Raw genomic sequence first — 12739 nt, forward strand, 5'->3', positions numbered from 1 at the left:
TTGGGATTTGGATGTATGTTTAATAAGCTTATTTTAATGTTTTTTACAAAAACAGTGACCATGTCTGGAGGGTTCACAAACTTTCAAGCAGCACTGTATGTGTGTGTGTGTGTGTGTGTGTGTGTGTGTGTGTGTGTGTGTGTGTGTGTGTGTGTGTGTGTGTGTGTGTGTGTGTGTGTGTGTGTGTGTGTGTGTATTCTTGAGTCAACAGCTAGAAATAAGGTGTTTACCTGATTATGCATTCTATCAGGATTTTAAAGGCTTTACTACATAATCACTGAATAATTATCGAAATCCAACTTCAAAAAATACATCAAAGTTAGGTGATGAAAGTCAAGAGAGCCTCTTGTGTACACAGTAATTACATGTTTTTAACTATATATATATATATATATATATATATATATATATATGTGTGTGTGTGTGTGTGTATGTGTGTGTATGTATGTATGTATATATATATATGTGTGTGTGTGTGTGTGTGTGTGTGTGTATATATATATATTTTTTTTTTGAAGCATGTTATCTTAATTTTATGGTCGAAATCTCCCAAAGGAGAAAAAAAAGTGAATTTGTGTACAATCTACCTGAGATATGAAACTAATTAATAAACGTATTTTTCATTGGTGTTGGCACAGTGGAACAGTGGTTAGCGTGGTCACCTCACAGCAAGAAGGTCCTGGGTTCGAGCCCCAGGGTGGTCCAATCTTGGGGGTCGTCCTGGGTCATCCTCTGTGTGGAGCTTGCATGTTCTCCCCGTGTCTGGGTGGGTTTCCTCCCACAGTCCAAAGACATGTAGGTCATGTGAATTGTTGGTACTAAATTGTCCCTAGGTGTGTGTGTGTGTGTGTGTGTGGTGTGTGTGTGTGGTTGTGTGTGTGTTTGTCAGCCCTATGATGGCCTGGCGGCCTGTCCATGGTGTCTCCCGCCTGTCGCCCAATGACTGCTGGGATAGGCTCCAGCATCCCTGCAACCCTGAGAGCAGGATAAGCAGTTTGGATGATGGATGGATGGGTGGGTCGATAGATGGATGGATGGATGTTTTCATTGGTGTCTTTTACATTTTTTCCCTCTGTTGTTTACACATATGTGCTCTGAAATGTTTCGTGTAAGAGGTTTAGGCTATTCATGATTTGTTTTATTTCAATCAGATAATTTTGTAAGCATAGTAAAAAAAAAAATTCTAGTGTCTGGGTGGCGTGGCGGTCCATTCCGTTGCCTACCAACACGGGGATCGCCGGTTTGAATCCACGGGGATTTAAACCAGATTACCTCCGGCTTGGTCGGGTGTACAGACACAATTGGCCGTGTCCGCAGGTGGGAAGCCGGATGTGGGTATGTGTACCGGTCACTGCACTAGCGCCTCCTCTGGTCAGTCGGGGCGGGAGGGGGAACTGGGGGGAAAGCGTGTTCCTCCCACGCGCTACGTCCCCCTGGCGAAACTCCTCACTGTCAGGTGAAAAGAAGCGGCTGGCGACTCCACATGTAATGGAGGAGGCATATGGTAGTCTGCAGCGCCTCCCTGGATCGGCAGAGGGGGAGGAGCAGTGACCAGGACGACTCGGAAGAGTGGGGTAATTGGCCAGATACAATTTGGGAGGAAAGGGGGGGGGGTATCCAAAAAATTAAAAACTCTGACTAAACCTCACCACCTTAATGTGGAAAATTCATCATCATCATCATCATCATCATCGGCGGTCGCTCAAAGCGGGAATGACTGACCTTTTTGTTGAGCTGTCTACTTGTGGGTCATCAGATGGCGGCAGAGGCTGATCCACATACTTGGGTGCAGTGTGGAATGGGGGAAATGGTGGTTGAGTCTTTCTCTCTCTCTCCTTGCAGTGCTGTCGCGTTTGTGGATAAATAAAGTCTCTTCCATTTTGGAAGCGACCTCATGTTGGAGCTTGAGAGGTGTGTTATTGTTTATGCTCCAGGTAATTTCAACAAGCGCCTGAAGTTACAAGCTGAGACACCAGCGACGGCAACGTGCAGTCTGACAGCGGGTCATAGCAGCTTCACAGACGTCAGCCATGCTTAATTCAATATGAGTGCGGACGCCGGTTTGTGTCGGCCTTGAAATCAAAACATTTAACTCGCTCGTGTCGGAGAGAACAACCGCTCTTTTCATCTGTACACTGATGTGACTGACATGTGCAGAGCCACAAAGAGCCTTGCTGCTGTCAGTTGGTTTTTCTCCCTGTGCGATGTGTACTCACTCACATGTCGCACAGGGACACAAACACACAGGTGCAGTCAGTGTGTACCAACTCCCATACTGACACAAACAAAAACACCCAAAAAACACCCCCATGCCTCTCTCGCTTACTGTTGATCAGTCTCTCTTATACTGAATTTCAATTAAATTCAATTCAATATTTGCTTTATTGGCATGGTGTACGTTTGTGTACATATTGCCAAAGCATGTAAAACAACAACACAACAATGATTATAATAACAGCAACAACAATGATTATGATATTAAACAACAACAATAGCAATAAAGAGAGACAGTGGGTGATGGCACTCAGGTTGTGGCAGGAAAATATAAATCTTGCTGCAATGCTCGCCACTGGCCCCCCTCCCAGGACCACCCGCAGCTTACCTGCATCGTCCATTTCCTGGTACTCTGGAATCACATGTTCCAGCTCCCTGACAAAAGCCTGTCGCTGTTTTTCAAATTTGTCACATTTTAGGAGGAAGTGCCCCTCTGTCTCCACCTCATCTGTCATGCACTGACCACATGTTCGTTGCTCTTTTGGCAACCATGTCTTTTTGTGTCTCCCCTTTTCAATGGCTAGACTGTGGTCACTGAGCCTGTATTTGGTGAGGATCTGTCGCTGCTTCCTGTCTCTGACAGTTAAGAGGTGTTCTTCCAAATCATAGTTTGTTTTTAGGGCCCGATAGACTTCTAGTTTGTTTTGAGTTTTGATTTCAGCGTCCCAATGTTTCAAATAATTGTTCTTGCTTTGTTTTATAGCTTGATTTATCCTCATGATGGTTTGTTTTATAGCTGATTTATCCTCATGTTGGTTTGTTTTATAGCTGATTTATCCTCATGTTGGTTTGGGATGCAGTGCTGGCCTGAGGTTGGTTGGTCTTAGTATTTGTTAAAGGGGTAGTGAGTCTCAGAACCAGCTGCTTCAGGGGACTCTTTTCGGGGTTCAGTTCTTGGGTTTTCAGAGCTTTAAAGTGCAATGTATTTGTTGGACTTGTATTTAAGTGCATCCAGAAATTTAGAGATGTTTTTTGTACCTTTATCAGTAATGGAAACCGGCCTAATTCTGCCCTACATGCGTTGTTTGGTGTTTTCCTTTGTGTTTCTAGAATCATTCTATAGAATTCAGCATGTAGGGTTTCTGCAGGATGCTTGTCCTTTCTAGTGTAGCTGGAAAGACTGAGTGGACCCCATACCTCATTTCCATAAAGCACAATATGCAGAATTACACTATCAAACAGGTGCACCAGATGGAGATTGGTATATCAGTGTTAAAATAATTTATTTTTAATTGCATATAGAGCTCTGCGAGCTTTTTGTTTTAGGTTATTCACTGCCCTACTGAAACTCCCCGATGCTGTAATAATTAGACCAAGGTAAGTATACTGCATCATATGCTCTAAGGTGATGCGACCAAGAGTTAACTGATGTCTATTCTCCTGACATCTGGGCTTCTTCTGGAAGATCCTTACTTTTGTCTTTTTTGGATTTATTGCCAGGGCCCAGTGCTGGCAGTAGTTCTCAAGCAGGTTTAGTAGTTGGTGTAGCCCACCTGCGGTTGGTGACAACAAAACCAGATCATCTGCGTAAAGCAAAAATGTTACTTCCATGTCATACAGGGGGAGACCTGGGGCTGCAGACTGTTCCAGCTGCACCGCCAGTTCATTTATATACATACATACATACATACATACATACATACATACATACATACATACATACATACATACATACATACACATACATACACACACACACACACACACATATATATATATATATATATATATATAGAACAGTGTCAGGCTAAGTCCACTGCCCTGTCTCACCCCTCTATTCTGAGTGAAGAATAGAGGGGTGTGTTTGTCTCCAATCTTAACTGCACATTTGTTGTCCGAATACATTGACTTTATTATGTCATACACTTTACCCCCTTCACCACTTTGTAAAAGTTTATAGTATAGTCCTTCATGCCAAATAGAGTCGGAAGCTATTTGGAAGTCAATAAAACAAGCAACTATTCCATTTTTGGTTTGATTCACATTTTCATTTATGAGTGTGTGTACGGTGTAAATATGGTCCGTAGTCCGGTGATTTGGGAGGAAGCCAATTTGACCTTTGCTCAGGACATTGTGTTCGTTAAGGAGGGTTAGAATTCGATTGTTCAAAATGCTATTAAACATCTTCCCCAGACTACTGCTCACACAAATGCCTCTGAAATTATTAGGATCCAATTTGTCTCCATTTTTATGAATAGGAGTTATAAGCCCTTTGCTCCAGATGTCAGGAAAATATCCCGAACTTAGAACAATGTTGAATAATTTGAGTACTGCCCTTTGCAACTCAGATGTGCTGTTTTTAAGCATCTCACTTCTGATGCTGTCAAGGCCACAAGCTTTATTGGGTTTTAAGGATTTGAGCTTCTGTGCCAAATTGTCTCGTGTTATTGGAAAATCCAGTGGGTTTTGGTTGTCTTTTATAGTGCATTCGAGCAACTAATTTCTGTTTGATCATATTGTAATTGGAATTTGAGTGTTTTTGTTGGATATCCGAATAGATATGTTCAAAATGATTTTTCCAAATTTCTCCATTTTGGATAGGCAGGTCTTGCGGTTTTGTAGAGCTCAAATTATTCCACATTTCCCAGAATTGGTTTTGATTCAGGGTATTTTCTATTTCCTGTAGGGTTCTATCTACATGGCTTTGACTTTTCATTCTTAATATGTGTTTATATTGTTTTAATTGTTCGCTATATTTCTTTCTTATATCCATACCTTGAGGTTGGTAGTGTTTCAGGTTTGACAATTTACGCAGTTCCTTTCTTATATTTTTACAGTTGTTGTCAAACCATTTTTCATTTTTATGTTGTTTCTTTTTGTTGTTGTAGGTCCTTGGTAGGGCCATGTTTGCTGCCGTCTGAAAGATATGATTGATTTCATTGACAACTTGGTTGGTATTGGCCTTATTAGTTTCAAACGGTTTGTTAATGAAGTTAGTAATCATATTAATTAATTTGGGTGAATTTAGGATATTGATCCATTTTTCTGCACTGTCTGGAGCCCATCTGTAGGTCTTATTAATTTTAATACTAATATATAAGTATTATTAATAATACTCTGTCTCTCTCTGTCTCTCTCTCCACTGTTCTCTCTCTCGCTCTCTCTGTCTCTCTCCTCTCTCTCTCTCTCTCTTTTTGTCTATGCCTCTGTGTGTATGTCTCTATCTCTCTGTCTCGCTTTTTCTCTCCCTCTTTGTGTGTGTCTCTCTCTCTACCTCTATCTATCTATAGCTGTCTGTGGCCTGTGTGTGTCTCTCTCTTACTCTCTCTTTGTGTGTGTGTCTCGCTCTGTCTTTGTACGTCTCTCTCTCTCTCTCTCTCTCTACCTCTCTCGGTCTATATCTCTGTTTGTGTGTCTCTCTCTCTCTGTCTCTCTCTCTTTCTCTCCCTCTTTGTGTGTGTCTCTCTCTGTCTCTCTGTGTGTCTCGCTCTGTCTTTGTGCGTGTCTCTCTCTACCTCTCTGTCTATCTCTGTTTGTGTGTGTGTCTCTTTCTGTCTCTCTGTGTGTCTCGCTCTGTCTTTGTGTTTCGCTCTGTCTTTGTGCGTGTCTCTCTCTCTACCTCTCTGTCTATCTCTGTTTGTGTGTGTCTCTCTCTTACTCTCGCTCTTTGTGTGTGTGTCCCGCTCTGTCTTTGTACATCTCTCTCTGTCTCTACCTCTCTGTCTATATATATCTGTGTTTGTGTCTCTCTCTTTCTCTCCCTCTTTGTGTGTGTCTCTCTCTGTCTCTGTGTGTCTCGCTCTGTCTTTGTGGATGTCTCTCTCTACTTCTCTGTCTATATCTCTGTTTGTGTATGTGTCTCTCTCTGTTTCCCTCTCTTTCTCTCCTTTGTGTGTCTGTCTCTGTCTCTGTGTCTCACTCTGTCTTTGTGCGTCTCTCTCTCTCTCTCTCTCACACACACACACACACACACACACACACACACACACACACACACACACATCACTATGTGAAGTTAAAAAAAATCCCTTTCTCTCATTTGTCTTGCCTGGCTTTCTCAAACGTCAGCAGAGTTTTCTCACCTATTCCGTATTGTAGACAGAAAAGGTCTTTATTTGCCTTTTTGTTGTTGTTGCATAATTAGTTTGTTTTAATTGGGAAAAGCCACACTTGACCTTCCTACATTTACATTAATATAATTAATACCAGATTACCTGGCAGATTAATATATTTGGCAGTTGAGACGGCCACAATAAACAAGAGCTGTTTGTCAAATGTGTTGAAATCGTACAGCTACTTTAAATGCAAAACAAATGTACAGAGATGTACAGCATCCCTATATGCTGAATAGTCCGGGGAAACCAGGGTGTTTTAGTGTGTGGGCAGAGCTGTTTCATCGGAGGATTGGGATTTATTCAGACTGAAAAGTGTGAAAAATAAATGAACATTTAGGCTGCTCAATCAGATGGGAGTCAGTAAGCTTGCTAAGCTTGTGACACATGTAGTAACAAATAACACATGGCCATAAGGCTATTTAAAGAAGCCATCAAACACTGGCACGTTTTTACCCAGTGAGGAACACTTCAGTGATGTCTGTTATTTTATTCATTTGTACTTCGCAGTCAAGATAGAGAGGCTCCACGTACTGCAAGTTGTTAAAAACACACACACATACACACACACACACACACACACACACACACACACACACACACACACACACACACACACACACACACACACACATATATATATATATATATGCCTTCTTCCATGGGGATCAGAGCCCCGAGTGATCCTACCACCACTGGGATCACTTTGGCCCTCACTTCCCACATCTTCTCTAGTTCTTTCTTCAGCCCTTGGTATTTCTTCAACTTCTTTTATTCCTTCTTTTTGATATTACTGTCACATGGGATTGCTACTCCTATCCCCACTGCAGCTGTCTGTTCCTTGTCTAATATCTCAATATCTGGTTGGCTGGCCAGCACTTGTTCATCTTTCCGGATCTGGAAGTCCCCCAGGATCTCAGCTCTGTTATTCACAACCACCCTTTGCGTTGTCTCCCATCTGGACTTAGTAGGGGCCAACCCATACTCACCGCAGATACTCCTGTGCACAATTTCCACAACTTGGTTGTGCTGCTCAGTGGATGCTGTTACTGTTTCCATCTTGCACCCTACTACGATGTGATGGACTCAGAAGCTTCCTTATCCCTTGGCTACACCTAATCTTTGTAAAGCGATGTAGCCAGTTAGAAAACCTCCTGTATCCGGTAGCTAACCTTCTGATCAATGCAACTCGCTACCTGGAGCATCTTGCCCGGTCTGGTGTGACAGAGAATCTAAAAAATAATCAAACAGTGTATTTTTTTTGTCATCTTCCACATGGCTCTGTAGGCCTTTTACATAGAGATGTGCTATGGAAGCATATATAAATAACTAAGTTTGTAATCCACTAAAACCTTTTCAGATAGAATATATTTACACGTCGGGCTATGGGAAAATGCTCTGGCTTTTTAATAGATTTGTTGTGACATAAATAGATGAAAAGACCCTGATAGGAGTCCCCCCCCCAACCTTTCACCTTGTCAGATGGTTTGGCTTGGAGACGTGTATGTGGGGTCAGAGTTTATTTGCCGAGTTCATTTTTTTCCCCAGTGCATCAACATGTTGAACATGGACGACGTCAAAGAGCTTCTCAAGGTAATCAGAACAAGAAGTTGTTGTGCATGAAATGCTTCAGCAGGGAATGTCGTAGTGTAGCCGGCAAAAAGCTCCCCCTATTGCCAAGGAGTTATACAGTCTGCATCTCGCATCCTGGGTGGTATGATAGAGCCCTGCTTTGGTGCTGAGGACCCGTTCTTGTCCTTCACACCTTTGCCCACACACACACACACACACACAGATGTTTAAATAAAGCACAAACATTAAATAAACAAAGTAGGCAACATAACATTTTTCGTTTTCACTTGTTTTAAGGCCTTTATGAGCTGCATTTATATAGCACTTTTCCTAGCCTACCGACCACTCAAAGCGCTTTCCAATGGATGCCTCACACTCACACACTGACGGCGGAGGCTGCCATGCAAGGTGCCACCTGCTCATCAGGAGCAGTTAGGGGTTCAGTGTCTTGCTCAACGACACTTCAACACGCTCTCTGAAGGAATCGGGGATCGAACCAGTGACCTTCCGATTACTAGACGACCCGCTCTATCTCCTGAGCCATGCCGCCCCAAACTTAACTTGGATTTAATAGATAATTATGACGTATCTATAGGTGCAGATTGAACAGGTTGCATGGCAACATTTAAATTTAAAGGTAGTGCTTTTTATGCATTTTCGTGTTGAGACCTTGTTGTTGTCCTGGTGATAAAATCCAGCAATAAACCACATCACAGGATTGTTTTTAAGGAGAAAATCTATGCTTTTTTTTGTTTGTTTTTTCCAATTTTTTTTTTTGAAAGCAAAAGCACATTACAATGAACCCATTTGATGTAATATGAGGGCAAAAATGCCAAGACTGAAACATGCTGAGACCCATGTGGTGGAGGCACATGGGTCTTAGCATTTTAAACCACTAAGCACGAAGATAAGCGGCATGTAGGAGGCAACACACCAGCATTAGCCAGCAAACTGTTGGAGTGGACGTGTGAGAAGCTGAGGCGGTTCACTGATGACCCAGTAGGTTCATAGGTTCCTAATGTATAGGTAAGAGTGAGATGTTGTGTTGACACTCATTTAAGATTTGCATAAATTGACTGCTGGTTCATTTCATGTTATTGGGAAGGACATCTTAGAGCTCACAGAATATGACCCCCCCCCCCCCAGCTGAAATTAGTTTGCTTTTATTGTTCGAAATAAACTATTTTTTTCTTTTGGGGGGGGATCCCCCCCCGCATTTTTCTCCCCAATTATATACAGCCACTTACCCGACTCTTCCGAGCCGCCCCGGTTGCTGCTCCACCCCCTCTGGCGCTAGTGCAGTGACAAGGACACATACCCACATCCAGCTTCCCACCTGTAGACACGGCCAATTGTGTCTGTAGGGATGCTCGAACAAGCCAGAGGCAACACAGGGATTCGAGTCAGCGATCCCCGTGTTGGTAGGCAATGGAATAGACTGCTACACTACCCGGACGCCCCCCATTTTTGTAGTTTTTGCCATTGTGCATGTTGGTTTTTGATATCATTTCACTCACCAGCCTCAATGTGAAGATTTTAGACACGGGACCACCGCTGGACAAAGCTTCACTATAGCATCTCATGGTGCCACAGACTGTGGACCCTAAACCTGTCATTTCAGCAGCGAAAACCCCTAGAGCCTCGTTTACACTGTGTACATGATTTCCTATTGTCTATGACTTCTCATGTGGGCTCGTCAGGTATACTTTATCGATGGTTACTGCTACCTGGGATGAGTAGGATGGTCATTTCTACACCTGAATCAGTGAGTACTGTAACGCAGCAATGCAGTCGACCATCACTGACAATATTTGACATATCAGATGTTACTTTCACTTTTGTTTACACTTTTGAATTAAATTGGACTTGCTGAAGCTCATATTCAGTTGCCCAGTAAGACACGTTTGTAAGGCTGTGTCAAGTGATGATCCCGTATCCAAAATCTCTGAAACGGAGCCAGTGAGTAAAATATCAGTGTCACCGATATGCAGGATGGCAAAAAAAAAAAAAAAAAACTGAAAGTAAGACCCTGATTGTAGAACAGAGTAATTAATTTTTAACAATTCTGCAGGTTAGTTGGCCAACCTTATTACTTAAATAAATTGGGACTTCAGTTCATGCCTCCCTTCAAACTCACATTTTTTGTCTTGACCTTCTCTTTCCCTTCCTCTGACTCGTTTTAATGCAACCACTTGTCTCATCTTTAACTTTCTCACATTTCGTTGTCCCCCAGAGCACTGCTGCTCCTTCACCAAGTCATCACTAGTTTTTATCCATCTCTTTTTCAAACCCCTATATCATTCTAAAAAAAAACTGTTAAGTGCAAATTAAAATGATAAAATATTAATTATTTGAAAAACAATGGATTATTGATTATTTCATAATGGATTAGTATATGTGCTGCTATATGCATTTCATGTATGTTTTTCTTTTACTCCCCCCCCCCCTCCTTTTCTTCGAATTGTACTTGGCCAATTACCCCACTCTTCCGAGCCGTCCCGGTCGCTGCTCCACCCCCTCTGCCGATCCGGGGAGGGCGGCAGACTACCACATGCCTCCTCCGATACATGTGGAGTCGCCAGCCGCTTCTTTTCACCTGACAGTGAGGAGTTTCTTCAGGCGGACGTGGCGCATGGAAGGATCACGCTATCCCCTCCCCCCTCCGACCGACCAGAGGAGGCGCTAGCGCAGTAACCTGTACACATACCCACATCCGGATTCCCACCCACAGACACGGCCAATTGTGTCTATAGGGATGCCTGACCAAGCCGGAGGTAACACGGGGATTCAGACCGTCGTGTTGGTAGGCAACGGAATAGACTGCTACACTACCCGGACACCCCCCATATATGTTTTTCTTAGTTGTCTTTTACATGGAGTGAAATGTTAGTGATCTGGCATACATTGTTGAGGGATTTTGTTGCATTTAGCAACATCATGTTTCATTGAAAGGACCACAGAACCTTAACTAACCATTCTGGAGACTTGCTGTTGAACGTCCTCACCGTGCTGTGCCCGTTATATGGCTGCATCTGTAATGTATAGCCTGCATTTTGAATCCACAACACAATATATGGGGTGAAAAGAATTGATTTTACAGTCTGTGAGCATATGTGTTTTTGCTAAGAAAATCACACCACTGACAACCTTGAGGCGCAATGGCAAAGGTGAGCGCAGGCGTCGCTCCCTTATCACACTTACAAATGCAATACCAGTTTCCTGCGGCTGCAACCCGTGGATGAATAATTCATCGATTTAAAAGAGTAAATGTGTGTGTGTGTGTGTGCGTGTGTGTGTGTGCGTGTGTGTGTGTAGCTGGCAGATTGTGATGAATCGACAGAACTAATTTGAAGCATAATTAGTAAAGTGAACACCTTTTTTAATTGCATCTGGAACATTTTTGGTAAATGAAACACTTCGTTCTTTAGCTTTTTTGGAACCGGTTGCCGACAGTGTTTTCACACGAAACAAGATGGAGAAGGAAAAAGATGGAATAAAGGTGTTGGTGAAAGAGAAAGAAAGGGTTGTTAAGACGTGAGGGCTGTGAAAGCGAGACGGACAGGCTCCAATCAGGGGAACAACTTCAGTACTGACATGTTGGGATCTAATCCTAGTGTTCTTACAGTTGGCACCATTGCTGGTGTGGAGGATTTGGACACTGTTAATACACTTCAAGCAGAAAATGGGAAGGATGAGTGAGAAAGATGGAGGGAGAAACACAGAGAAAAAGACAGAAAGAAGGCAAATGGTGATTCATTCATCTTGCTTGCTATTAAGCTGCTAGAGCTATTACATATGTGTGTGTGTGTGTGTGTGTGTGTGTTGTGTGTGTGTGTGTGTGTGTGCATTTAGGCGTCCACATGCACACCCTACCCAGAGGCTTGGGAGCAATGACCTCCATTTTTCTGTCTCATTTGTATAAGACAGTGTGAGGTTGCTCTCTGCATCCATATAGCCAATCTAATTTCCCAAAATGTTATGGAAATTATATTTCCCATTTCTTTTCGCCCCTTTTATTTCCTATTTTCCTCCTGTTCTCGTTTGATCTGGAGGTCGCTGGTGGTATTTTGCTTGTGGTCCTCCAAGCCTCTGGAGCTCAATTTGCAAATCAAACTGGAACTCATCCTCTGTGTGTGTGTGTGTGTGGGGGGGGGGGGGCGAGAGAGAGAGAGAGAGAGAGAGAGAGAGAGAGAGAGAGAGAGAGAGAGAGAGAGCGAGGGAGAGACAGACAGAGAGACAGAAAATCTTCCCTTGTACCCTAGAATAAATCCTTTCTAAATGCACTGGGACTCCAACAAAATGACAAAGTCAGTGATTCATGCAACAGTAATGCATCAAGATGTGAATATCACTTTTACTATGCAAACCCCAACTTTCCAAAAGTTTAAAGCTCCTTAAATCACATATGTAATTAATACCACATTCTGATCATAATCCTTAAAAAACACATTTTTAACCCCAATACTGACACTGACACCTCAGATTCATCCATCCATTATCCAAGCAGCTTATCCCAATTGGGGTCGCGGGATGCTGCAGCCTATCCCAGCAGTCACTGGGCAGCAGACGGCAAGACACCCTGGACAGGCTGCCAGTCCATCACAGGGCCCACACACACACACACATACACACACTCACACATTCACATTTAGGCACAATTTAGTATGGCCGTGGCACGGTGGCACATTGGTTAGTGCAGTTGCCTCACAGCAAGAAGGTCCTGGGTTCAAGCCCCAGGGTAGTCCAACCTTGGTGGATCGTCCCTGGTCCTCCTCTGTGTGGAGTTTGCATGTTCTTCCCGTGTCAGCGTGGGTTTCCTCCGGGGGCTCCGGTTTCCTCCC

The 12739-nt window shown here is 43.1% G+C and overlaps 1 protein-coding gene across 1 annotated transcript in view; it reads left to right on the top strand.

Annotated features, from left to right (window-relative positions):
* Positions 1–12739, top strand: part of LOC130121572 (astrotactin-2) — a 570216-nt gene that overhangs the window by 224840 nt on the left and 332637 nt on the right. The window lies entirely within an intron of this gene.

This window comes from Lampris incognitus, chromosome 12 (assembly GCF_029633865.1).
Source record: "Lampris incognitus isolate fLamInc1 chromosome 12, fLamInc1.hap2, whole genome shotgun sequence".
In the NCBI taxonomy this organism is placed as follows: Eukaryota; Metazoa; Chordata; class Actinopteri; order Lampriformes; family Lampridae; genus Lampris; species Lampris incognitus.